At 39.3% G+C, this 25511-nt stretch overlaps 1 long non-coding RNA gene and 1 pseudogene across 1 annotated transcript in view; both read right to left on the bottom strand.

The window, feature by feature from the left end:
• The window catches only part of LOC148108427 (uncharacterized), a 39243-nt gene extending 26883 nt beyond the window's left edge, over positions 1-12360 (bottom strand). Inside the window, exon 1 of the long non-coding RNA XR_015727970.1 lies at positions 11729-12360. This is a non-coding gene — a long non-coding RNA (uncharacterized LOC148108427). The remainder of the gene's footprint in view (positions 1-11728) is intronic.
• Positions 12361-21805: 9445 nt separating this feature from the next.
• Positions 21806-22256, bottom strand: LOC123801103 (large ribosomal subunit protein eL32 pseudogene; annotated as a pseudogene).
• Between the last annotated feature and the right edge of the window lie 3255 nt (positions 22257-25511).

The raw sequence follows: 25511 nt of genomic DNA on the forward strand, positions 1-25511 counted from the left end.
TTTTTTATCACACACACTAAAGTTGCCATTTACAGGCCATTAAATAAATAAGATATTTGGATTTAAAACAAATGCATTTCAACAACGTAGTATTCTTTTAAAAAATGAGTTTGCATGTGTGTGTGTGCACATGCATGTGACACATAAGTACTTAGCTTACAAATGGATTACCTGAACCTTCAGGTACTCCTAAGACCTTTAGCAGTTCAGGTAATATAATCACTGATCCAAAATTTGTATAGCTGGAAGAAAAGCTAAAGATTGGTCAATGGAACCTACCTACTTTGCAAGTATAGACAGCCAGCTCCATCAAAGCTAAGGAACTTGCCCAAGGTCTCCCTATTGACAAAGAGTTTTTCCCCCCAGAAGTTTTTTTAGTTTGCTTTCTTTCACTTCCAAACGAGTTATTTTTTAAATATTCTAAGTCAAAGTTCACCCTGGTAATTTGAAGAGAGGAAGAAAAGGATGTTGAAAAATTACTGGGATCCCTGGGTGGCTCAGGTCATGATCTCAGGGTAGTGAGATCGAGCCCTGTGTGGGGCTCTGCACTCAGCGAGGAGTCTGCTTGAGATTCTCTCCCTCTGCCCCTCCCTCCTCCATGCTCTCTCTCTCTCAAAGAAATAAATCTAAAAAAAAAAAAAAAGGAAAGGAGAAAAGAACTACATACATATGAATAAAAAATGACATCCGTAGTGGAATTAACCCAACTGTGAGCTGGAAAATATAGGACAACACAGAAACAAGGTATGAGATTGATCACATCTCTAAGAAGGAAGAAAGAAAATACCAGTGGGGGTGTGGTCAGTTTTGTGTACCAGATACCAGCTGATGCTGTTAATCTAGGATGACTTGGTCACTGCCAGGATTGATGGGAGTGGGAGACAGGCTGGAATTTAGATTTATGACAAAATTTTTAGATGCCAGGATTAATAGAAAAAAAATCCATGATAAAAAATAAAGATTGAAATACAGACAGGATTTGATGCTGCATCTGCATAATCCCGTCCCACTTGTTTTCTGCCCTAATCCTGGCTCTGGTTCCAATAAAACTCTGTTTACAAAAATAGGTGGGGCGCCTGGGTAGCTAAGTTGGTTAAGCGTCCAATTCTTGATTTTGGCTCAGGTCATGATCTCAGGGTTGTGAGATCGAGCCCAATGTTGGGCTCCTCACTCAGAGGGGAGACTGCTTCTCTCCTTCTCCCTCTGCCCCTCCCCCTGCTCTCTCTCTCTCTCTCTCAAATAAATTTTAAAAAATAGGCAGCTGGCCTGTGAGCCATGGTTTGTCAATTTGGTTTTTAAAACACTGTATTAAAATATGGTTTATCCTTAAAACGAGACAAAACTAGAGAGGGAGACAAATCATAAGAGACTCTTAATCATAGGAAACAAACTGAGGGCTGCTGGAGGGGAGGGGGGTAGAGGGATGGGGTAACTGGGTGATGGGCATTAAGTAGAGCATGTGATGTAATGAGCACTGGGTATTATATAAGACTGATGAATCATAGGCCTGCATCTCTGAAACCAATAATACATTATATGTTAATTAATTGAATTTAAATTTTAAAAGTTTTTAAAAATGGGAAAATAAAAAATATATATATCATTTATCTTGCTGAATTTTTTTGGATTCCCTTAAAGTTTGCGCCTAAGGTGAGTGCCTCACTCACCTCACCTTAGTCCTGGCCCTGAGGTGGACTTGGCAACAGTGTACAGTGGCTAAGTTAGATGATGAGGCAGCTGGAGTGTAAAACAAAATGCAGTTATGTGTGCTTTTATTCATGTAACTACTTTTCGTATAGCTACCTTAGATCCCAGTCAGTACATTTTTATGAGTGAGAGTAAACAGAGAAATTATAGCACCTCCCAGGCCTGGTAGAGTGGGCCAAGTTGCAAGAAGGTTCCTGATGGAAAGCTCACTGAGCCCGATCAGGAGCAAAGCAGTAACACTAAGAGATCCAGGGCTGCAACTGGTGTTTTAGCAATGCCTGCATTACTTCGGTGTCTAGCATCCTGTAATCTCACGTTTATACCTCCCCAAGATTCATGTGAGAGCCTCTTTGGTTCAAAAAGCAGCTCAGGGGTCCATAGAAAACCACAGTCAAAAGATGAAGTCAGAATTTCTTCAGGATGTGAGTGGTGATTTGTCTTAGTCTTATGACTCTTATATACTCATTTCCCAAATAACCTCCAGTCTGAAAGAACACATCTGAAATGTTACACTTCCTGCAGGAATGTACAGTACAATGATTCCCTGTTCCAGGACATTATATGCTTTAGTGAGTCTTTAACAGACTTTGGATATTTTGTTTTCCTACTAAGGTGTTAGCTGAACTCATAATTGCATTTAGGGTCAGCATGGCTTCCTTCTAACTGATTTAATACATACTTAGAGATTTCCTGCTGTCCAGATCTGAGAACATCATCACCCATGGAGTCATTGTGAAGGCAGTCATAGCTGTCTTTAAAATCTGCAAACAGTTCTCAGAACGGCTAATGTGATGCTTGCGCACATCTACCTCCCCAAAATCAAACTATTAATTTGGCTGTGCTGGAACTCTCTGGGCTCATCTGTACATCCATTCATTTTGGGACAAGTCCATTTCTTGCCATGAGAATTTAAGCCATTTGATATTACAGCTTTTGGAGTTCATCGCTGCCAACAGAGATAATTGTATCCAGGAAAGGTTTTTTTCTCTCTCTCTCTTTTTTCTCTTTTTTTTTTTTTACAGTTTTTTTGTTGTTACTGTTGTTGTCATTGTTGATTCCTGAAGAGATGGTGAGGTTTCTTTCTCTTTATATCTTACCAGCTAAACTATTCGATGTATCATAAATAAATAATACATAGTGCACTAGTCATTCATTAAGGAAGAGAAAGTTAAGTCATAATAAATTTCCTGGAGCCAAAGAACACCCCTTTATCTTTTCTCTCAGAGGGTATTTGGGATATAAAATTAGAACAAACCTGAGGACATGTTGGTATGCATCTATGTGTTTTGGTTGCCAAGTACAAGAGGTGAAATAAGTCTCCGATAAATATCTTAGGAGGTACACACTTGTACTGGACAACCCGAAAATGACTGCCCTGTACTGGAAAGAACATAGCGCTCCCTTTAGTAATTTAGAGGCTTCTTTCTCTGTTTGTGGCTGCCTGTACTTGCTGAGTAGCTCAGTTGGCTGGAGCATTAAGTACCAACTGCTCCATAGGAGAGAACAAGCCCAGATTGCTCCAGGGGCACTAAGCTGGGAATGCTCAGCATGGACTAAAGAGGAAGGAGTCCAGAGGTGAGCCCTGAAGACCCAACAGATTGTGGAGGGATGGGGACCACAGGGAGCCATCTGGCTAGCAGGGCCTCCTTGACGGTAGGGGACCCCAGGACTACTTCCATTTTTTTTTTAATGGTCCTGATATATTAAAACATAAATGCTAGGAAAGGTATTAAAATTGTAGTATATCTTAAGTTCTTACAACATTTAAAATTACAAACGGAGTAGCTTTTTCTCCTATTGGTGTATTTGTGTGGTTATTTGACCTCATTGGAGGTTATGTCCAAAATCCATACTTGAGGCCCTCAGTGAATGCAGGCCTCAGCCAAATGCCTTTCTGGGATGCACTGCGCCGTAGTTCACCCCCAACCCAGACAAGACAGCCCAACAGGCAAGGTCCATGCTGTCCTTAGAGCTTCTTTTTTACCCTATACCCTGTGTGGCCTGTGCCCTGAGTAGGCCCTCGAAAAGTATATGTTGAATAAAGGAATTAGATGTTGTTTAAACATAACCAAGAACTTTACCACCTCATTCGTTTTCTGATATGTCACCTACTTGACTCCCCCTAACCATGCATTCTACCTACATTTGAAGTTCTAGCCAAGCACCATGCTTTTATGAAGTCTGTCTGTTCCAATTATTGCACCCAATTACCTCTATATGCTCAGATGTCCTCCTGCACTTAGAACCATTTAAAATAGTCTGATATTCCCACACCTCTGACCCTCACTTCTATCTCAGCCTGGAAAATTCAAACTCTTTGCAGTCAGGAACCATGTCTTATTTTTTCTTTTGTACCTAGAGCGTAAGGCCTAAATTCCATGTACTGCCTGGACATCTTTGAGCCTCATGGGGCCCCAAAGGCCTAACCATGAGTACTCCCGCTTTTGCCAGGTATGTCCCCCACCAGGTAGGAAAGGCTCCCCACTTGGCTGGTTCTCCTAATAGCTGGACCAGCTACACTCTACCTGGACCTCAACCTAATAATGTATCTTACTTTCCTATCAGCCTGTGAAATTATTCAATCAAGCCAATCACATTATCTCACGGGAACCAGGAAACACCTCACCCTCTTCTTACTACAAACCCTGCCTCCCACATCTCCTGCTAGTTCACTCAACTCCCAAGTACAATCCCCTTGTGACCCTACGCAGTGTGTGATGTCCTCCTATAGGCTGTGAGTATATATGACTAATAACTGCTGTCAATCTCATCTGTCCTGCATCAGGTGTGATGTGTTTGGCCATCTTATACTCTTTAGGATGGGGAATCCCTCCTTCAACGGTTATTAGGAGGTGATCAGAATATTATCCCACACAGAGGGATAAATTTATGTTGATTCTATAATCTTCCTTCTGTGAAGGTCCTAAACCCCAGTAGGAGACTGAAAATTAAATAAATATTTGCTGTGGATGACAACAGATTTATTTTCCTACAAAGAATCTATTTGAATCATATATCAATGGCTTCCACTCACATAGTTATATTTCAAGCAATCTTTTTTTTTACTACTTTCCAAGCTGTTGACCAATAAAAGTAACGTTGCCGCAGGGCAAATCTGTACTTAATTTCTATACTACTGATCTGGCATTTACATTGTAATTCCTAATAGAAATAAATTGTAACACTGTCCACTTATGAAAACAAGATGCTATTATCAGTCAATATAATCAAGAGACTAAACTAACTGAAAGCATATGAGAACTCAGACTTTTCCCACACAAGAATTTACTTAATCTGTTTCATTGCCTCCATTTATCTCATTTCTTTGCAAGGAAAAATGGCAACACTAAAGGCACTAAAAATCAAATAGAATCTTCCTGGAGTCTGTGATTAGTACTGAGTTTATTGGTGCTTCAAAGAGAGTTTCATTGGCATTACTCTATTTTATCACTTGGTTTCCCAAGGTTGGAGAAAAAAAAATAGCCACGTTTTTACTTCTTTATTCTAAAACAGCAGGTAAAAAATGTACAACGAGCAGCAATTCTCCTGCCCAGTTTCCAAATCACAATCATTTTTACATGGACCACCTTCTTGCCAGTGCCCTGTCCTTTTCCTGAGTGCTGGTGAGTTAGAGACCAAGGCTCTGAGAGGGAAGAGGGGATCAGGATTGCTGATAAAACCTTAGGTCTACTCTGGTACCACTCTTCCATCACACGAGGAATCTAAGGACTTGCTTTCTAGCGTCAGCTCTCTAAGAGGGAAATTCCAGGAGGATAAAGTAAGCAGAAAATGGTCATTAAATAATTCTAGCAAGCTTCAGACCAGAAGCCAGGCACAGGGTCCTTTTCTAAATGCCTGGCCAGTACCTGAAATTAGGCTGCATGGAGCATCTCTAATGCTCATTCTCCCAGAATGGATGGTAGGGATGTAACACTTGGTAAGTACTGTGTTTTGTGCTGATCATATGATAACTAAAAGGCTATCGTCAGAGGCAAGTGTATGTGTTCAGAGTTGGGAGCACGCAAGGAAAAGAGAGAGCTCCAAACAACTCAAAGGCCTGGATGCTCGGACTAGTCATTTCAGGGTGTGAGGAAGGAGACCAAGTGGGCCAGGCCTTCATGTGCTTAGGAGTTCTGTGGGCTCCATGTGCGGATGTCTTGGCTGTCCAACACTCATGGTGAAGTTCCAAAGGCGGGCTCTCCAAGCTCACGTAGCTCACGGCTTTTGCCTTCAAAATGGGCAAAAGAAAGATGGGTTTTGCTCCACACAGTGGTTGGAAATGGTGGAAAGAAGTACAAAATAAAGTAACTTTTCCGACACAGGGAGGGGGCAGGCAAGATGCCAAGCCCCTAAGGAAAAGCAGGAATGATACCTCCTGAACTAAGAATTCTGCATTGAATGGAGGGAGAGCCACCAGGGCGGCAGCTGGTTTGCAGGGTTTTGTCCAAAGTTTGCCTACTTTGTGCTGATTGCTGCTGGCTTGGTCAGCCAAAGGGAAAAAAATCCCTACATTTGATCGCTTGATATCAAGACCTTTCTCAGTATTCAATACATAAACTTTCTAGATTTATTTAATTTTTTTAGGAAAATATTAAAGAGGGAAAAGTATTTTTCATAATCCACGTATCCAGTACTAATAGTTTTACGTGTATACTGCCAGTAATTGCAAATACACATATACGTATGTTTTTAAACTAGATTATATAGTTATGTAATCTATTTTTTTAATTTTTAAATTTTGTCATGCTTATCTTTTTATGTTAAGGAATACATATCTACTTCATAATTTTTAAGGCTACCTATTATTCCAAGTGGATAGACATACCATAATTTACTCAATTGATCCTCTATTATTGGATAGTGTAGATATGTTCCAGTTTTCTGGATCATAAAATAAAAATGCCCTTTCTGTATAATTGGGTTCTAGAATTGACAGCTCAGACAGGCTTTTTGGAGCTTCCATATATCTTCCGGCTTTACTAGCGATGAAACTTCACATCCCCCTCCTTCTAAATGCTTCCTTAATTCCTTCTAAAAATTTTCCTCATAATCCATACAGATATTACACAGAAATTCAATATTCCTTTCATTGTGGTAAGAAAGCACAGTTGGGCGTCAGGAAATGTGGTGTCCTAGTCTGACCTCTAGCATTGTGGTAAGAAAGTACAATGCAACTATTATGGACAAATTGTATCTCCCTCCCTCAAGTTCCTATGTCGAAAAACGCTAATCCCCAATACCTGAAAACATGACTGCATTTGGATACAAGCCCTTTCAAGAGGTGATTAAGTTAAAATGAAGCCATTAGGGTAGGCCTTAATCCAATCTTACTGGATTGGATGCGGAGAGAGACACCACCAGAGGCATACAAAAGCGTGGAAGAAAGACCATGTGAGTACCCAGAAAGAAGGTAGCCATCTGCAAGCCAAGGAGAAAGGCCTCAGAAGAAACCAAACTTGTCAATACCTTATTTTTGGACTTCCACCAGCTTCCAGAGCTATCAAAAGATAAGTTGCAGTTGTTTAAACTGTCTGGTCTGTAGTATTTTATTATGGCAGCCATAGCAATCTAATACAGCAAACTTTGAGTACACTTCTTAAATCCATGAGCCTCCGTGCCCTTCAAATAAACTAGGGAATGAGATTATGAGATCTGCACAATTCTTAAACCTTAAATAGTTCATTCATTTCTAATGAGGTTGGCACTAAAAAGAACATCGAGCTTCCCTAGCACACACAAACTCATATTCCATTGGCCTGAATGGCTTAGACCTCTCTATTCCTAACTCAATCACTCACTTAGAATTACAGGTACTGTGAAAGGGCTGGAGCTATAATCTAGCTGGAAAGGATATGGGGAGGCAACTGTAATGTCCGCTAAAGGTAGGAGAAAATTGTTTAGTTTCTGGTTGGCTATGATTTCTGTATAATCATTATGCATATGCAGGAAAGTAAGACCATCACCTGTAAATATATTTCAAATGTAATAACATTTTTGTGAATACTTAATATAACCATTAATGTACTTAACATGGCTATCTATATATTTTATAGACTTTTAACTAAATATTTAATGATTTTTGATATCACCATTTTTTGGGTACATTTAAAAACCAATGTGATTTTTTTTCAGGTTTCAAATATTCAGGCCCCTGGGGGGAAAAATGCTCTTAGACTCCAGGCATTGTGCACAATGAATGAAAAGGCCCCAGAATCAATATGGAATGTGATGGTAATTAAGAAAATACAAAATGTGACAAACTTTTGTGGTTTTCGCCTACAGGAAAACTATGTTTATGGGACTAGAGTCCCTCTGGAAGCTAGGAAGGGGGGGAACAGAAATAGTAAAAATTTTCAGTGTGTATCTGGCACCATCCAGGGAAATAAATTTGACTAGTAAAATGAAAGATGTGGGCAGGCACTACTAGCTCCCTTTTCCTTACTACTAATATATCCTTATAGTACTATGTACAACAAAAACCAGAACCCAAACCACCACCAACAGCAAAACCAAAAAGAACTCCAGTTTGCTCTCTTACAAATGGTGCTATCTATTTGACATAATACTGGCCAATGAGAGTCAAGTGAAAGTCTGCTGGATTTCTGGAAAGTCTACTTTCTCATAGATGTCTCCTTTCCTTCTTACTGCTTTCTTTTTCTCCTCCCTATCTGGAATGCAGATATATGGCTGGTGGTGGGTCAGCCACCTTGTGACGACAAGGTGACCATGAATAGAGAAGTCCCACACCAAGGATGGTGAAACAGAAGGGCAGAAAGAGCCTGGAGGCTGTGGTATCAGGGAACCGCTGCCCCAGGCCTGGACTGACAGCCTCTGGATAAATGAGAAAAAGAGACACCTACGTGAGCTATCTATCTGTGGTTTCTGTTGCATGCAGCTGAATAGGATCCCTAATTAATGAAGAAAGCTTCGTTAATGGGCAATATTTTAGTTGGGCCTAAGAATGAATGGGTTTTACATTATCTTAATGTAGCTACTTAGGTTGCTCCAAACTTTTACTACTGTAAATAATTTGTACCAACCATCTTTACACATAAAACTATTTTCACAAATTGGTTTATTTCCTGAGGATAAATTCTCAGAGGTAAAATTACTGGGACAAAGAGTATGAACCCTTATTAATCTCTTGATACAGATTTGCCAAACTGCTTCCCAGGAAGATCTGAAACAATTTACACTCTCACCAAAATTGTGTGAGCATATAGCCCTTCACACTGTTACCGGAATTCTGTATTAACTTTTCAAAAAAGGCAACGGAAGAAGAGAATAAACATGGGAAATGGTGTCTCAGTGTGCTTTAATTTTGATTACTAGTTAGAATAATTTTTTCTTTGCTATTTTAGCAACTAGTGTTTGTCTTATCAATTTTATGTACGAACAATATAAATAATTTATCATGCTTTTAAAAAATATTTTCCAGTGGCTTATCTTTTAATTTTATCCTTTTTAAAAAAGTCAGGTTTCCTGTGGTGTATTTTAGATATAGTAAAATTTGCCCTTTTTAGTGTAAAGTTCTATGAATTTCCATAAACACATGCAGTCATGTAACCAACATTATAATCAAATATAGAATATTTCCATCACTTCCAAAAAGTTTCCCCATGCCCTTATGTAGTTAACCCTTCTCCCACCTCCAGCATGTGGCAACCACCTTTCTGTCCCTGTAGTTTTGTTTTTCCAGAATGTCATATAAATGAAATTATACAGAATATAGGCTTTTCAGTCTAGCTTCTTCCAGTTAGCATAAAGCATTTGAGAAATTCATCCATGTTATTGTGTATGTTAGTACTTTGTTCCTTTTTTGTGGCCAAGTAGTATTCTATTGCATATGGAATCCCACATTTTGTTTATCTGTATACCAGTTGAAGCACATTTGGGTTATTTCCAGTTTTTCCTCAATAATTAGTAAAGCTACCATGAACATGTACATACAAGTATCTGAACATAAATTTTAATCTCTCTTGGGTAAATGGAATTCCTCAAAATGGAATTTCTGGATTGTATGGTAAGTATATATTTAACTTCAAAAGAAACTGCCAAATTTTTTTCCAAAATGATTCTACCATTTTGTATTCCTACCAAGACTGTATGAAAATCTCAGTTGTCCGACATCTTTATTGCTCCTTTGTATTACCAGTTTTGTTTTTGTTATTTTATTTTGGTTTTTAGCCTTTTAATAGATGTGTAGTGGTAATTTATTGTGATTTCAATTTGCATTTCTTTGAGAAGTGCAAAAACAAAAAATGCCTAGTGTAATAACTACTCAAATGTAATTAAGAGTGTTTGTGAATTCAAATGTATTGATCTTTTAATTTTTTATTTTTTCACTGTGTGGAAAATTCTTTCCCAATGAGAAATCAGGAAAAAAAATCAGCTATATTTTTAGGGTTTCTTTTTAAGGATTTGCTCTAAATTATCCACATTTTAAATCCATCTGGGCACATTAGTTAGTCATATGATGATAGTATCTTTATTCACTTAAAAAAAAAAGGCTAGGCAACCTTCTCTGTAACCTTTATTGACTAATCCATCCATCCCATTTATTTGTGAAGACTCCCTTCTTAAATAAGAGGGTCTATTCCCAGTCAATGAAATCTGTTTCATTTATCTGTCCATTCACTTGACAGTTACTTACTAAGTACTTTACTATGAGCCAGGCACTATCCTAGGTTCTGGGAATACAACAGCCAACCAAAAATAAGGGCCCCAAACTCTTAGAGCTTATATTCCAGTTGGGGGAGGTAGATAATAATTAAATAAATAACTGTAGGGATGCCTGGGTGGCTCAGTCAGTTGAGCGTCCACCTTCAGCTGAGGTCATGATCCCAGAGTCCTAGGATCAAGTCCCACGTCGGGCTCCTTGCTCAGCAGGGAGCCTGCTTCTCCCTCTACCTCTGCTCCTCCCCCTTCTTGTGCTCTTTCTTTCTCTCTCTCTCTCTCTGACAAATAAATAAATTTTAAAAAATCTTAAAAAAATAATTGTATAATATTTTGGGTGTTGATAAAAGCCGAGAAGTAAAGTGAAGCAGGGTAAGAGGCATGTAATGATGAGCAAGTGCCATTTTGAGTAGGTTGGCAGATCGACCTCTCTGAGGAAGAGATATCTGAGATATAAATGTATTAAGGTTGTGGAACAAGGAGATATCTAGAAGAGGAGCATTCCAGGCAGAGCCACCTGAGAATGCAAAGACTTTGTAATGGGAATGAGCTTGACACATGGGGGAAATATCAAGGAGGCCATTGTGGATGAAGCTAATCGATGGCAGTAGTGAGTGTAGAGGAGGTGAAAAGGCCATTTAGAGGGCACAGGTCATACAGATCCTTGCAGACATTTATATTCTAAATCAGATGAAAGCTGATTTAGCAGAGGGGTGATGTGACCTGATTGACATTTTACAAATATCACTCTGACTACCGTGTAGATAATTGTTTAATACATTTAATTTAAATAAAAATGATTCTATTAAAAGAAAAATAAGTGATTAGCAGAAGTATACTTGGATATAGGGAAAAAATGGTGAAGGTGGTATTTTATTTTATTTTATTTTTTTTAAAGATTTTATTTATTTATTCGACAGAGATAGAGACAGCCAGCGAGAGAGGGAACACAAGCAGGGGGAGTGGGAGAGGAAGAAGCAGGCTCATAGCAGAGGAGCCTGATGTGGGGCTCGATCCCATAACGCCGGGATCACGCCCTGAGCCGAAGGCAGACGCTCAACCGCTGTGCCACCCAGGCGCCCCCGAAGGTGGTATTTTAATGCCCAAAGTGTGGGAAACACTGGCTTTACTGGTTATTGCTAGTACCTAGGCAACTGTACATTCCTGCATAAGATTCTCTTATGATTAGCTATTTTCCTGAACTTTTTAAATAATACTAAGCATTCTCCCACCGATTCTTCAATAGAGATTTCTCTGCTCCCTGGTTATCAAGCCTGGGTACAGTGTTTCATAGTTTCAAAATTACTGCACACCTATTATTTTGACAGAACTAAGAGGAACTTACCTCAGAAAAGTCTGAAATCCTGAAGCAAATCAGAGCTATCCCAGCCTTCAGCAGTAATTCAACTGTGTGCCGAGAATGGAGAACCAGAGGGAAGGACGAAAAATCACAGATAAACTGTCTCGAAGGTACATCCAGGCACAGTCTCCTCAATCACAGCGCCTGTTGCTCTGGGACTGGTATTATCAGTGAGCAGTTCAGTTAGCTATGGTGCGATTCCAGATGTGCTAAGAGAACCTCCATGACCAGTGTACAATCTTGTGATCTAAGGAACAGAGTTTGAAAGATGCTTTCCCACCCAACTGTATAAACTGAGCAAAATTACTTACTTGTTTTTGAAAAAGTAATATATATGCCTGGTTAAAAAAATGCAAACAGTATGATGAGAGCGTACAGTGAAAAGTTTTAAAAGGGTAAGTATGGGGGCGCCTGGGTGGCTCAGCCGTTAAACGTCCACCTTCGGCTCAGGTCATGATCCCAGGGTCCTGGGATTGAGCCCCGCTTTGGGCTCCCTGCTCAGCGGGGAGCCTGCTTCTCCCTTTCCCACTCCCCCTGCTTGTGCTCCCTCTCTCACTGCCTCTCTCTCTGTCAAATAAATAAATAAATAAATAAAATCTTAAAAAAAAAAAATCCAAAATTTCCCCAGGCAGCCTTAAGAATAGAATAACATGAATCAATGCTGCTTGCCCCATGCCAGTATCAGCATAAGAGGTTGGCCGCAGGGGTACATGAGGCAAGCTCTGGGCTCTCAGCCCAGTTCAGTGGAGTCTAGTGGGTACTAGCCTGTCCCTCCTCACCTATGGACCCTCCTAGCCTTTGGCTCAACCTCTCCTACATTAAATGCTGCCAGATTGGCTTCCTTCATCTATTGTTCCCAAAGAAGCTTGGCAGAAATATCACAAGAAGTTAGAGTTTTCTTTTTGATTTAGCACTTCAAATATTTGAAATTGTATAAGATGACTCAATTCCAGGAAACTTCAGGTATCCTGTGACACTTGTTCAGTGAAGTGTTGAAAAAAGACCCACTCCAGGGTCTTACTGAAAGATGTGAGCAAGCCAACTTGTAGGAGGCAAGGACAAAATGTAACTTCAGAAAAGTGCTCTTTCATTCCCTTGTGGTTTGCAGGTCTTCTCTGCCCCACTCCTACATTGTTCTCTGAGCTCAGCCTCTGTGTGCTTGGCTCCACAAAAGCCCTGCACTGGCTTCCCCATAGCAACTGGCTCACATGCTCCTCCAAATTCTATTTATGAACGTGTGTTTAATTATAAACCCTTTCAAATCCTTTGAAGGGAATATTTATTAAATGCTTATTAAAGCCTCTTTCTTAAACACTATCTTTTTTATTACTCTTATCTATCCTTCAAAGTAGGCTCTGTGAGACTCATTTTACAGATGAGAAAATGGAAACTCAGGGTTCCACAGCAAGTACTTTTTGAAGCTATGCATTAATCTCAAATTCACGTAGATTTTTCTACCGTTTCCCTCAGCCATGCCAGAAAGAAACTGGGTTAATCAATGTCACTTGCTACCAGCAGAATGGAAGGATCACAGTCTTTGGAATCAGACCTACCTGTGTTTAATTCCATTTGGTTATTTCTGAGCTATGTGACCAAGGGCAATATATTTAAAATTGGTTCTCTCATCTGTAAAATGGGAATAATAATAGTACCTACCTAGTGGGATTGTCAAGAGAATGTGAAAAAGAGCTTGGCACACGCTAGATACTGGATAAATAGGATTTATTCATTTAACCTTTTTTAAAAAATTAACTTAACCTTTAAGATGATGACTAAGCATTTAGCATATACCAGGTCTAGGAGTTCCAATTGCTTTGATTTTTTTTTAAAGATTTTATTTATTTATCTGACAGAGATAGAGACAGCCAGCGAGAGGGGGAACACAAGCAGGGGGAGTGGGAGAGGAAGAAGCAGGCTCATAGCGGAGGAGCCTGATGTGGGGCTGGATCCCATAACGCCGGGATCACGCCCTGAGCCGAAGGCAGATGCTTAACCGCTGTGCCACCCAGGCGCCCCCCAATTACTTTGATTTTTTAAAATTATTTTTTTAAAACTGAAGTTTAGTGGCTATACAATGTTATATTAGTTTCAGGTGTACAATATAGTGATTCAACAATTCTATACATTACGTAATGCCCATCACAATAAATGTAGTTACCATCTGTCATCATACAACAGTATTACAATATTATTGACTATATTCCCTATGCTGCACTTTTCATCCCGTGACTTACTTATTTTACAACTGGAAGTTTGTATCTCTTAATCACCTTCACCTATTTCACTCATTTCCCTCCCCACACCAGTTTGTTCTCTGTATTTAAGAGTCTGTTTCTGTTTTTGTTTGTTCATTTGTTTTGTTTTTTTATATTCCACATCTAAGTGAAATCATATGGTATTTGTCTTTCTCTTTGTCTGGCTTATTTCACTTAGCATAATAAACTTTACGTCCATCTATGTTGTCACAAATGGCAAGATTTCATTCTTTTTTATGGCTGAGCAATATTACACACACACACACACACACACACACACACACACACACACACACCCCACATCTTCTTTGCCCATCCATCCATCCATCCATCAGTGGACCCTGGGGTGCTTCCATATCTTGGCTATTGTAAATAATGTGGCAATAAACACAGCCATGAATATATCTTTTTTAATTAGTGTTTTTGTTTTCTTGGGTGAATGGAATTACTGAATTATACGGTATTTCCATTTTTAATTTTTTGAGGAAATCCCATACTGTTTTCCACAGTGGATGAACCAATTTATACTTCCACTAACAGTGCACAAGGGTTCCCCTTTCTCCATATCTTATTTCTTGTCTTTTTGATGCCAGCCGTTTTGACTAGAGTGAGGTGCTAGCTCACTGAGGTTTTGATTTGCACTTCTCAGATGATTAGCGATGCTGAACATCTTTTCATGGATCTGTCATTAGCTATGTTTTCTTTGGGAAAATTCTATTCAGGTCCTCTGCCCATTTTTAAAAGCAGATTATTTGTTTTTTGGGTGTTTAGTTAAAAAAAGTTCTTTATACATTTTGGATATTAACCCCTTATCAGATATGTAATTTGTAAATATCTTCTCCCATTCAATAGGCTGCCTATTTGTTTTGTTGATGGTTTCCTTTGTTGTGCAAAGATTTGATGTAGTCCCAATAGTTTTGTTTCCTTTGCCTAAGAAGACATTTCCAGAAAAATATAGCTAAGGTCAATGTTCAAGAGTTATTGCTTATGTTTTCTATTAAGAGTTTTATGGCTTCATGTCTCACATTCAGATCTTTAGTACATTTCAAGTTTATTGTTGTGTGTAGTATGAAAAAGTGGTCATTTTTTACATCATTTTTCATTTTTTTTGCATGTAGCTGTCCAGTTTTCCCAACACCATTTACTGAAGAAGCTGTCTTTTTCCCATTGTCTATTCTTGCCTCAATTTTTGTAGATTAACTGACCATTTGCTTGTGGGTTTATTTCTGAGCTTTCTATTCTGTTCCATTAAACAATATGTATAGTTTTGTGCCAGTACCACACTGTTTTGATTACTATAGCTTTGTAGTATATTTTGAAATCTGGGATTATGATACTTCCAGTTTTTTCTTCTTTCTCAAAACTGCTTTGGTTATTCAGTGTCTTTTGTGATTCCATACAAGTTTTAGGATTATTTGCTCTAATTTTGTGAAAAATATTGTTGGTGTTTTGATGGCAATTACACTGAATCTATAAATTGCTTTAGGTATTGTGGACATTTTAACAATATAAATTCTTCCAAACCATGACCATGGTATACCTTTCCCTTTGTTTGTATTGTCTTCAATTTCTTTCATCAATGTCTTACAGTTTTCAGAGCACAGGTCTTTCACCTCCTTAATTAAATTTTTCCTTGGCAGTTTCTTTTTGATGCAGTTGTAAAAGGGATTGTTTTCTTAATTTCTTTTTCATTATTAGTGTATAGAAATGAAACAGATATCTGTATATTAATTTTGCATTCTGCAACATTACTGAATTCATTTATTGGTTTTACTAGTTTTTTGGTTGAGTCTTTAGGCTTTTCTATATATAGTATCACGTCATCTGCAAATAGTGACAGTTTTACTTCTTTCTCATTGCTCTGAAAATGGCATTAAAGAAATAGAAATTCATTCCTTTTACAAATATTTATTGAATACCAAGTCTGTGTTAAGACTGTTCTAGGGACTTGGGATCCTAGAGCTTATATTCTAGTAAGGTGGTGGGGGAGAAGTAGTAAATATAATAAACAAGTTAACTATATAGTGTGTTAAGAGATAATAAGTGCTATGGGAGTTAAAAAGTAGAGGAGTGGAGGAACAAGTTTCAGTATTACTCACAGAAGTGATGGCAGGCCTCAATGAGAAGAAAAGATTGGGAAAAAAACTTCTGAAGGAAGAAAGGAAGTTAGTCGAGCAGACATCTGAGAAAAGAAAAGTAGATTTACTATGAAGCTAGTGTAGCTTAAATTTCGAGATCCCTAACTTGCAGGGGCCCCTTCAAGGACTTGCTTCTAATTTTGTATTTATGATTTCTTAATAAAGTTTCACAAATTTGCATACACATCAGTATTTACCCCTGCAGAAAAGTATTGCCAGCAGAAGAACCAGTTAGAACAAAGGCTCTAAGGTGAGCACACCTGACTTGCTCAAGGAATGGAGGGGAGATCACCATGGCAGGAGCAGAATGAGCAGAAGAGAGAGATCATATAGGGTGTTGGAGGCTACTGCAAGGACTTCAGCTTTTATGGGAAGCCATTGCGGGTTTTCAGTACAGTTTTGACCTGAAATGACTTCCATTTCAAAGCATTGCTTTGTCTGGTATATTGAGATCAGATTTAAGAGAGCAAGCAGAAGTAAGGGAATGCTTGGGAGGCCGTGGCAGTAATCCAGGGGAAAAAGGTGGCTTGGATCTGTATGGCAGCAATGAAAATGGAGAAGGGGTTGGATTCTTGATATATTTTGAAGGTCAAGACAACAGGATTTCCTGATGGATCAGATATGAGTTATGAAGAAGAGAGAGGAGTACATAATGTCATGAGACAGCATGGGATCACCAACAAAGTGAGCCTACAGAAGGGAAGAGGGCCAAGTTCTGAGGCAGGAGGAGTACCAACTTTTCAACAAGGGTTTGGAAACACTGGCCTTATATTTCATTGACATGATTCTTTCATGTAAAGGCTGAGATTTAATCACTTCAGCATTCACTTGTAATTTAATCAGTATGATTATTAAATTAAATGAAACTAAGGTGTATATAAGGCTTAATCTTCCCTCACTCACTCTGTGAAATCCAACAGAAAAGATGTATTACACAAGGTCAAAGAAAAAGGCATCAGAATGGAATCTACAGACAAGCATTCTAGTCCCAGCTCTATAGAAAATGGGACTGTGAACAAGTCATATAAACCTCCAGTCATTGATTCCCACATCAGTGAGACTAGAGGATTGAAACAAACATTCAGTCCCCTTCCATATTAATGTTATTATTTTTGAAATGAGTCTTTACTTGGTAAGGTTTCTTGTTTTGTTTGTTTTGTTTTTGATATAGTACAAGGAAAATAATTTTGAGCAGAGGTAACTTGAAGAGTGCTTTAATTCTCTCCCTCACTCTCCTCTTGGTCTGCAAGAAGAGGATATAGCCTGAACCAAATGCTTCAATCAAAACTGAGTTGGAAAATGATCCCCTCTCGCTTTGCAGGATTCCTTGGGGAATATACTATCCAGTTCCTGCTGAGAAAGGGAAGTTTCATTGGCCTGGCAACCTGGGGATCTCCTGTAGGTATTTCATCAGATTTTCTCCCATAAGGAGAGTACAGGGCTGAAGCCAAAAGCAGCAGCTCTTACATGTGTTGGATCACGAAGCCCCTTGAGAATCTGATGCAACAGCTGCTCTATCCGGCCAACAAGAAAAACATCATTGCCACCAAATACTAGAAATGGAACCCTCGTCCTTTAATAAATGAAGAGGCCAAAGATAGAAATAAAGAGACTTGCCCTAGGCCTTGCTAAAAGTAAGTAGTAAGTAGTGAATGCAGGACTAGAATCTAGGTGTTGACTATTAGCCAATGTTCTTTCCATTATAAGATGTTGCCTTTTATATTTTCCCTATTTTCCTGCAAAGCTAGTTTCTTAAATTTTTTTGCAGGAGGATGGAATGCATCATATTTTCTCTTTAATTCATATTCCATAATATTTAACCATTTAAAGTGTACAATCAATGGTTTTTAGCTTATTCAGAGTTGCACAACCATCATCATTATATAATTTTAGAACATTTTATCAACCCAGAGGGAAACCCTGTACCTATTAGCAGTCATTCCCATTCCCCCCACCCTAGCCCTAGGCAGCTGTTAATCTACTTTCTATCTCTATGGATTTGTCTACTCTGGGCATTTTCATATAAATGGAATTACACAGTATGCTGTTTTTCAGTGACTGGCTTCTTTCACTTAGAATACTGTTTTCACAGTTCAACCACGTTGTAGCATGTATCACTACTTCCTTTTCGTTGCCAAATAAGATCCCATTGTATTGAATGTTTGGTTACCTATTCGTCAATGGATGGACATTTGGGTTTTTTTCCTTTTTTTGACTACCATGAATAATAATGCTATGAACACTTATGTACAAGTTTTTGTGTGGATATAGGTTTTCATTTCTCTTGTTATATACCTAGGAGAATTGCTGGGTCATGTGACAGTTCTATTTTTAACATGAGGAACTGCCAAACTGTTTTCCAAAGTGGTTACATCATTTTACAATCCTACCAGCAATGATACAGGTTCCAGTTTCTCCACATTCTAGCCAATACTTATTATCTTTTTAAAATTATAGCCAACCTAGTAAGTGTGAAGTGGTGATATATGTGGTTAGTGGCCTCCCCAACGGACAGAGTAGAACTAAATAGTCAGGGACTAAAATGGAATTTAAAGTCAGATCATAAATTCTTCCACCATTTTTTTTCAAGCCAACATTTACTGAGCTCCTACTATGTGGCAGTTACTATACCAAGCATTGTCTTACATTACCTCTTTTAACTCTCATCATACCACCATCAACAGGTACTGTTACTGGCCCATTTTATAAACGAGGAGAGTGGTTTAGAGAAGTTAAGTTACTAGTGGCTGGTAAGTGGCAAATCCAGGATTAAGTATGGGTCTGTCTCCTGCTGAAGCCTTTAACCACTACAATGTACTGCTAAATATTTTATTCAGTAGATTTGCTTTTCCAAATCGAATCAAATCAACCATTACTTTCAAAGTTTTACCCTCACCATGCATCGTCTCTAGCTCCCAGGATATCTGTATAGTTGTTCTCAAATTTAGTTATCAGAATCACCTACTTCAATATACTTCATTAGCTTTGTAGGTGTGTCTGACATATTGACAAATTTGGAGAACCACTGAGTCTGTTAGATTTAAGTTCAGCTGCAATTAACAGACATTGTACCATAAACAAGATAGAAGTTTATTTTTCTTATCCATTAAGAAGCCCAGAGATAGTTGGTCATTCTAGGGTTGATATCAACCTCTGTGGTCTTGGGAATCAGGTCCTTCCACCTTATTTCTTTGTTTTGTATGGCTTCAATTTTTTCAAAAATCCTCTTATTGTCCAATTGGTGGTTGGAGCTTCAACTATTATATCTGCATTCCAGCAAGCAAGAAGGTGGAAGGGTTACACACCTTTCCTTTAAGGATTGTCCAGGAATATACATGCACCACTTACACTTAATTCCATTGGCCCAGAACTGAGATATAAGGCCATGCCCTGATGCAAAGGAGGCTGGAAAGGAGGTTTTTTCTGAGTGGCTCTGTGGTCAGAGAACTATTCGAGTTTCTCTTATGATGGAGGAATTAGGAGGAGTGAATATTTGGGACAGTTAATCTCTGTCACACCCAGGAAGGAGGAAAATTTACCTAATTCCTATTTCTACTTCTGACACGAGACCTAAGTAAAATTCTATCAGAGATTTGTAGATCCCATAATGAAGATGACTAAGGCAGTGGCTCTCAAACTTTGCTGCACATGGGAATCACCTGGGGATCTTAAAAACTGATGCCTGGCTTCCTTGCCCAATCATTCTGATTTGATTGGTGTAGAATGGAACCTGGGCATCAGGTATTTAAAAGCTCCCATGGTGATTCTAATGTGCAGCAATGTTTGGGAACAACACTCTTAAATTTTTGAGGATCTTCAACCTAAGATCCATCGAATGTGATTTATTCCCTCAATGGCCTTTCTCTGTACTGAAACCCCAGCAGTTTGACTGGTACATGTTCCTGGTATTAAGGTTAGGTATGATCAGTGTAAATCTACCGCCAGCCCTGTAAAAGACAATATTCTTCTGACAATAGCCAGTGACATTTTTATGTACAAAGGAGAACACATTTTAATTGTAGCTATATTTAAACACATGCATTATTTCTGTGTGGCACTGAAATAGCTATTCTGGTTGTGTGTGTGTTGCCAGGCTCAGACCTGATGGTGAATCATCCTTGAGCACAACATTTACATTTCAAACACAAGAACCTATTCAATTCAAATTCGGAGGGCCCTCTCTATTTGGCAGTATGCTTGTCATTTAGAAGCTCAAAATAGCCTTTTAGAGATCCAAACAGTTTGAGCTAGTGGCATCTCAAACTATTACTAGCTGTCAGATATTTTATCCATTCAAGTAGATAGTGGGCAAAGGTTATGTTTTCTTTGAATTGATAATGCAAGGTCTGTCTTTTAAGTTGAGATGTGAAATGAGGAGAAGAGGAATAAAATAGAAAATTTTCAAAGAAGACATCTAGACAGGTCATTTCATCCACCTCTTCACCTTCAGAAAGAATAACATTAAAACACTGTAAATAGATGAGAATCTATACTATTTTTACAGCTCTTAAATGACAGAATTGCACAACCCTGTTCTCATCGCACTATATTTCATTGTAACAATTTGCAGCTAGGAAGTACTTCTTTGCATTGAACCCAAGGGCTCTGGACAAATTAATCCCATTTCCTCCTTGCTAGTCTTCAATTCAGATGGACAACAGCATTCTTTGTGACATTTTCTCACACACTTAAATTAAATAAGTCTCCAGGTTTCTCTTTTCTAATCTGAATAACCACCCTTCATACCCTCCTCTTCCAGTTTTCAATTGTAATCACCTTCATGGCAATCTTCTCTTAACCGTGGGGTTCTCAAAATTGTCTGCATTTGGAATCACCTGAGGAACTTTGATGTCTACTGATGCCTATGTCCCATCTCCACAGATGTGGTTTAATTGTCTGGAGTATGTCCTGAACTTTGGAATTTTTAGAAGATTCCCAAGTAATTCAAAATTGCAGACAAGTTTGGGAACCACTATCTGAACCCACCCTTTTACCCTCTCCTCCTTCCTCCTTGCTAATGGAACTTCAGTAACAGTCCCAGATACCGGATTGTGATTGGCCTAAACAGTGGTTCCCAGCCCAGGTACTTTAGAATCACCTGTTGAGCTTTGACAATAGGAATACCTGGACCCCACCAACAAATTATACCAAAACATCTAGGAGTGGGACCCAGGGAAGCTGTGCCTTTAAAGAGTGCTCTCCAGATATTTTTAATCCATCACCAGGTTAGAAGCCATTGGTGGGAAATCTATTTTAAAGTGTTCTCCTAAAATCAGCAGCAACAGCATCAGCTGGGAACTTGAAGTAATACAAATCCTCAGGTCCTAATCCAGGCCCACGGAATCAGAATCTTTGGGAGTGGAGCACACGACAATCTGCATTATAACAAGCCTTCCAAGTGATTCCAGTGCCTACTAAAGTTTGAGACGTACTAGTCTAAGCCTATTTTGATGAGTTTGGTTCCTGCTTTCCCAGCCTCCCATTCAACAACAGGTTGCCATGCGACCCACTGCTGGCCAATGAGACTTGGAAGACTTGGTTTCTGAGAAGGCTTTTTTCTTTTCTTTTCTTTTCTTTTCTTTTCTTTTCTTTTCTTTTCTTTTCTTTTCTTTTCTTTTCTTTTCTTCTTTTCTTTTCTTTTTTCTTTTCTTTCTTTCTTTCTTGTAGTTTTATGGTTTTATTAACACAAATATGATGCATATAAGCTGTCTGTATTCATTTTCTTCGCTGTACAGCATGGCATTGGGATTAGTGACTGATCGCCAGCTGGCTGCTTTCCACATGGCTTTGTGGTTCCTGGAGGGGACACTGTGAGCAATCTCTGCACAGTAAGATCTTAAGATCTGTTGCACATCAGGAGAACTTCAAGCTCCTTGACGTTATGGACTAGGAACTTCAGGAAGCCACTGGGCAGTATGTGCTTTGTTTTCTTGCTGCTCCTGTAACCAGTGTTGGGCATCAAGATCTGGCCCTTGAATCTTCTGCACAACCTATTGTCAATGCCTCTGGTTTCCACCAGTTGTGCTTAATTTTGACATATTGGTCTGACTGGTGCTGGATGAACTTCTTGGTCCTCTTTTTAACAATCTTGGGCTTCACCAGAGGTCTGAGGGCGGCCATGATGCTGAGTAGGAGATGGCTGCCACCTCTGCAGTCAGTGTGGAGGAAGACAGCAGGTTCTTACTTTCTTGATACGAGGGAACAGACAACGCTGGTAGTGTGCTCCTGCTTCTTCCTCCTTTGCCATTTTGAAAGTAGGTAATCCCTGGAACTACAGCTGCCATTTGGGAGGCATGAGGCAAAGCCCAAGAGAGTCACAGAGATACTGACCCTGATGTTAGCACGCTGTTGACCAATACCAGCAGTAACCTATCTCCAGACTCCTAGTTATGGGAAAAATAAATCCCTATTTGTTTAAGCCATTGCTAGTAAGGTTTTATGTTGGTTGCAGCATAACACAATTTTACCCGATAGAGAATCAGATCTTCAAGTACTTTTTAAACATGGTGAAAACTCAGAATTGAATAGAATATTTATATTTGGAGCTAATCATGCTGAATTTAAGGAAATGTCACCTTCTAATTGTAGTATTCTAAATACGACATCTGTGGATCCCTATATGGCTATAAATCAAGATTTACATGAGAAACCTATTTAAAATGATTCGTGAACCTCACCCTAGTTGTACTGAATTGGAATCTCCCAGATTTGGACTGGGAGACTCAACAGCTTAACAAGGTAACTATTTATGCCCCCAGCTGCCCCAGTCTACAGCATGGCTAAGGCTAGGGGGAAGTAAGTGAAGAGACTAAGGTGCAAAGTTTAAAGAGGTGTTTACTCTTAGCATTGTGCAAGTGTAGGGTCGACAGTTGCGTGACCCTGAGAGTAAACGCCTCCTTAAATTTTGTGCCCTAAGCACCTCATCTAGCCTCACCTTAGCCTCCACTCTGATTCAGATAAAATTTAACAGGCAGTACCTGTCAAATAATCCTTTATACAAAACAATCAGTTAGATTACTGAAATAGTTAATTTTTCAGTGGTGGTTCTAAGTATCGTAAAGCCAAACACATTTACCTAGAAATGATGCCACATATAGTTTAATTTCAATTTGGGGTATGCATCTTGGTATCAGATGACATCAGTATCCCTCTGAGTTAAAAAATAACTATAGCACTGATTGTCTAAGTCCCTGTTCACCCACATGGAAACCGGAATGTGATCCTGTGAAAAAAGAATTTAATTAGGTGAGTCAATGGGTGTCAGATAGCATGGTGGTGGCAGAATCCAGGGCTAAGATCCTCATGTAACTACTAAGTAGTCAAGTATCTGTTACTCGAATTAAAAGTGGAAACTAGTAGGTGTTTGTAAAAATGTGTCAAGCTTGGCTATTCCTGTTTCCCAAAAGCATTTTAGGACACACATATGTAGTGGTCTCCCAGAAATAGAAGTGTGGGTAACTTAACCCAAAGTGTGGTTCCTGTGTCCAGCCTGTGTTGGATGGTGCGTCAGCAGAATGAATGGCGAAGAATCTCAGTGGGCTGACATTCTGGAGCTTCTTAAGAATGCCTTGTTAGGCCTGGCAGGAAAGTAGGGGTGCTGGCCAGGCAGAGGAAGGGAAGTCTGCATGTTGAAGCAATGTCAATGGATAGGACTAAAGCTTTAGATGGACCTGTTACACTCCATGTTTCATGACTCTGACTTCTGCTTTTATAGGTGTAGTATTGATGGAAACAGCTGGTGGCTAGTAGCAGGAGGACAACCTCAACCAAGTGACCTAAAAAGGGCCCCCTTTTGTCATACCCTCCTTGTTGCAGAAGTGGTATTAGAGCACTTCTCATCTTAATGTGGCTTGTGGGCACTCCAGCATCGATTAGGCAAATATTTAACAAGTAGTTGCTAAAAACAACAACTGCTCTTTCCTGCCTGATGTGTGCTGGACACTCCAACTGACTCCTTCTTACTCCGTGATTGTCTCAGATTTATGGCAACAGGACTCTATGTCCTGTATCTTACTGTAGGGAGGGGATTGGTTATGGTCCTTCCTGTAAACCAAGAATTGAGTAATTGTTATCTTAAGGCTGCTTCCCTACTTCCTTTTCTGACAGTCTTTATGCAGGTAAGGCAGCACTCAGCAGCAACTGGCAAACCGGGACTGGATTAAATCAACACCCAAATGTGTCAGAAAGTTTGGATGGAGTCCAAAATGTGTTTGCCAGCCAGGATGATTAAGAACCCACACCTGGGGGCGCCTGGGTGGCACAGCGGTGAAGCGTCTGCCTTCGGCTCAGGGCGTGATCCCGGCGTTATGGGATCCAGCCCCACATCAGGCTCCTCCGCTGGGAGCCTGCTTCTTCCTTTCCCACTCTCCCTGCTTGTGTTCCTTCTCTCGCTGGCTGTCTCTATCTCTGTCAAATAAATAAATAAATAAATAAATATCTTAAAAAAAAAAAAAAAACAACCCACACCTTGTGCCAGAGTGCAACACAGACCTGCCAGTGCACTCAGACAGATCTGTGGTGCTCACTGGAATCTGTGCTTCCGCTATAGGGAAGTCCCAGGTGGCTCTGCCTGCAAAGTCACACTCCTTCAAATACAAAGGTTGGGTGTTTTTATGAGATGCATCCTGAAGTATGAAGGGAAGAAAACATGATATCTGGGATTTGCTTTAAAAATATTTAAATATAAGAACTTCAAAGGAAAAAAGTGATACAAGGGGCTGGATGAAATGTGGCAAAATTGTGATTATTGTTGAATCACGATATTTGGTAAATACGGATTTATTATGCTATTCTTTCTAATTTTGAATATTTGAACACTTTCATAGTTAAATCTGTTTAAAAAGTTAAATTGATCATGATAAACTTTGTTAATCTTGCAATAAGTCTACACATAACTTTGCATACTACCCACTTCTTTGAGATGACAGCAAGAAATAGGGAGTAAAACTCTGTGAAATCTGATTTGGATTGTCCTTTCTACCCAGCCCAAAACCCCCCTGCCTGTGCTCAGGACCCTTATGTTGCAGTGAAAAGACGGCAGGAATGGGGCTCAAGAAATCTGGGTGCAAGTTTAGTTTGTTTATTAACAACGAGACCTTAGATAAATTGCTTGCTCTGCAGCTTCTTTCCTTCCTCTGTAAACTGGGTATGATCTCTAATAACATCAGCCTTGTGGGTTATTGGAGGATCATATGAAATAAGGTACCTTGTGAAGTGTTAAGGAAGTGTTATCAACACCAGCAACATGACCTTAGACCAGATGGCCAAGTGCTCTGACCTCTGAGTCCTCAGTTATGAGGGCAGAGGATACAACATTCCCAAGGCTGTGGGAGAACCACCCAGGAAACTTGTACAGCTGATTCTGCTTTGCAGCCT

The sequence above is a fragment of the Ursus americanus genome, chromosome 20, assembly GCF_024610735.1.
Source record: "Ursus americanus isolate L20-20 chromosome 20, mUrsAme1.1.p, whole genome shotgun sequence".
NCBI lineage: Eukaryota > Metazoa > Chordata > Mammalia > Carnivora > Ursidae > Ursus > Ursus americanus.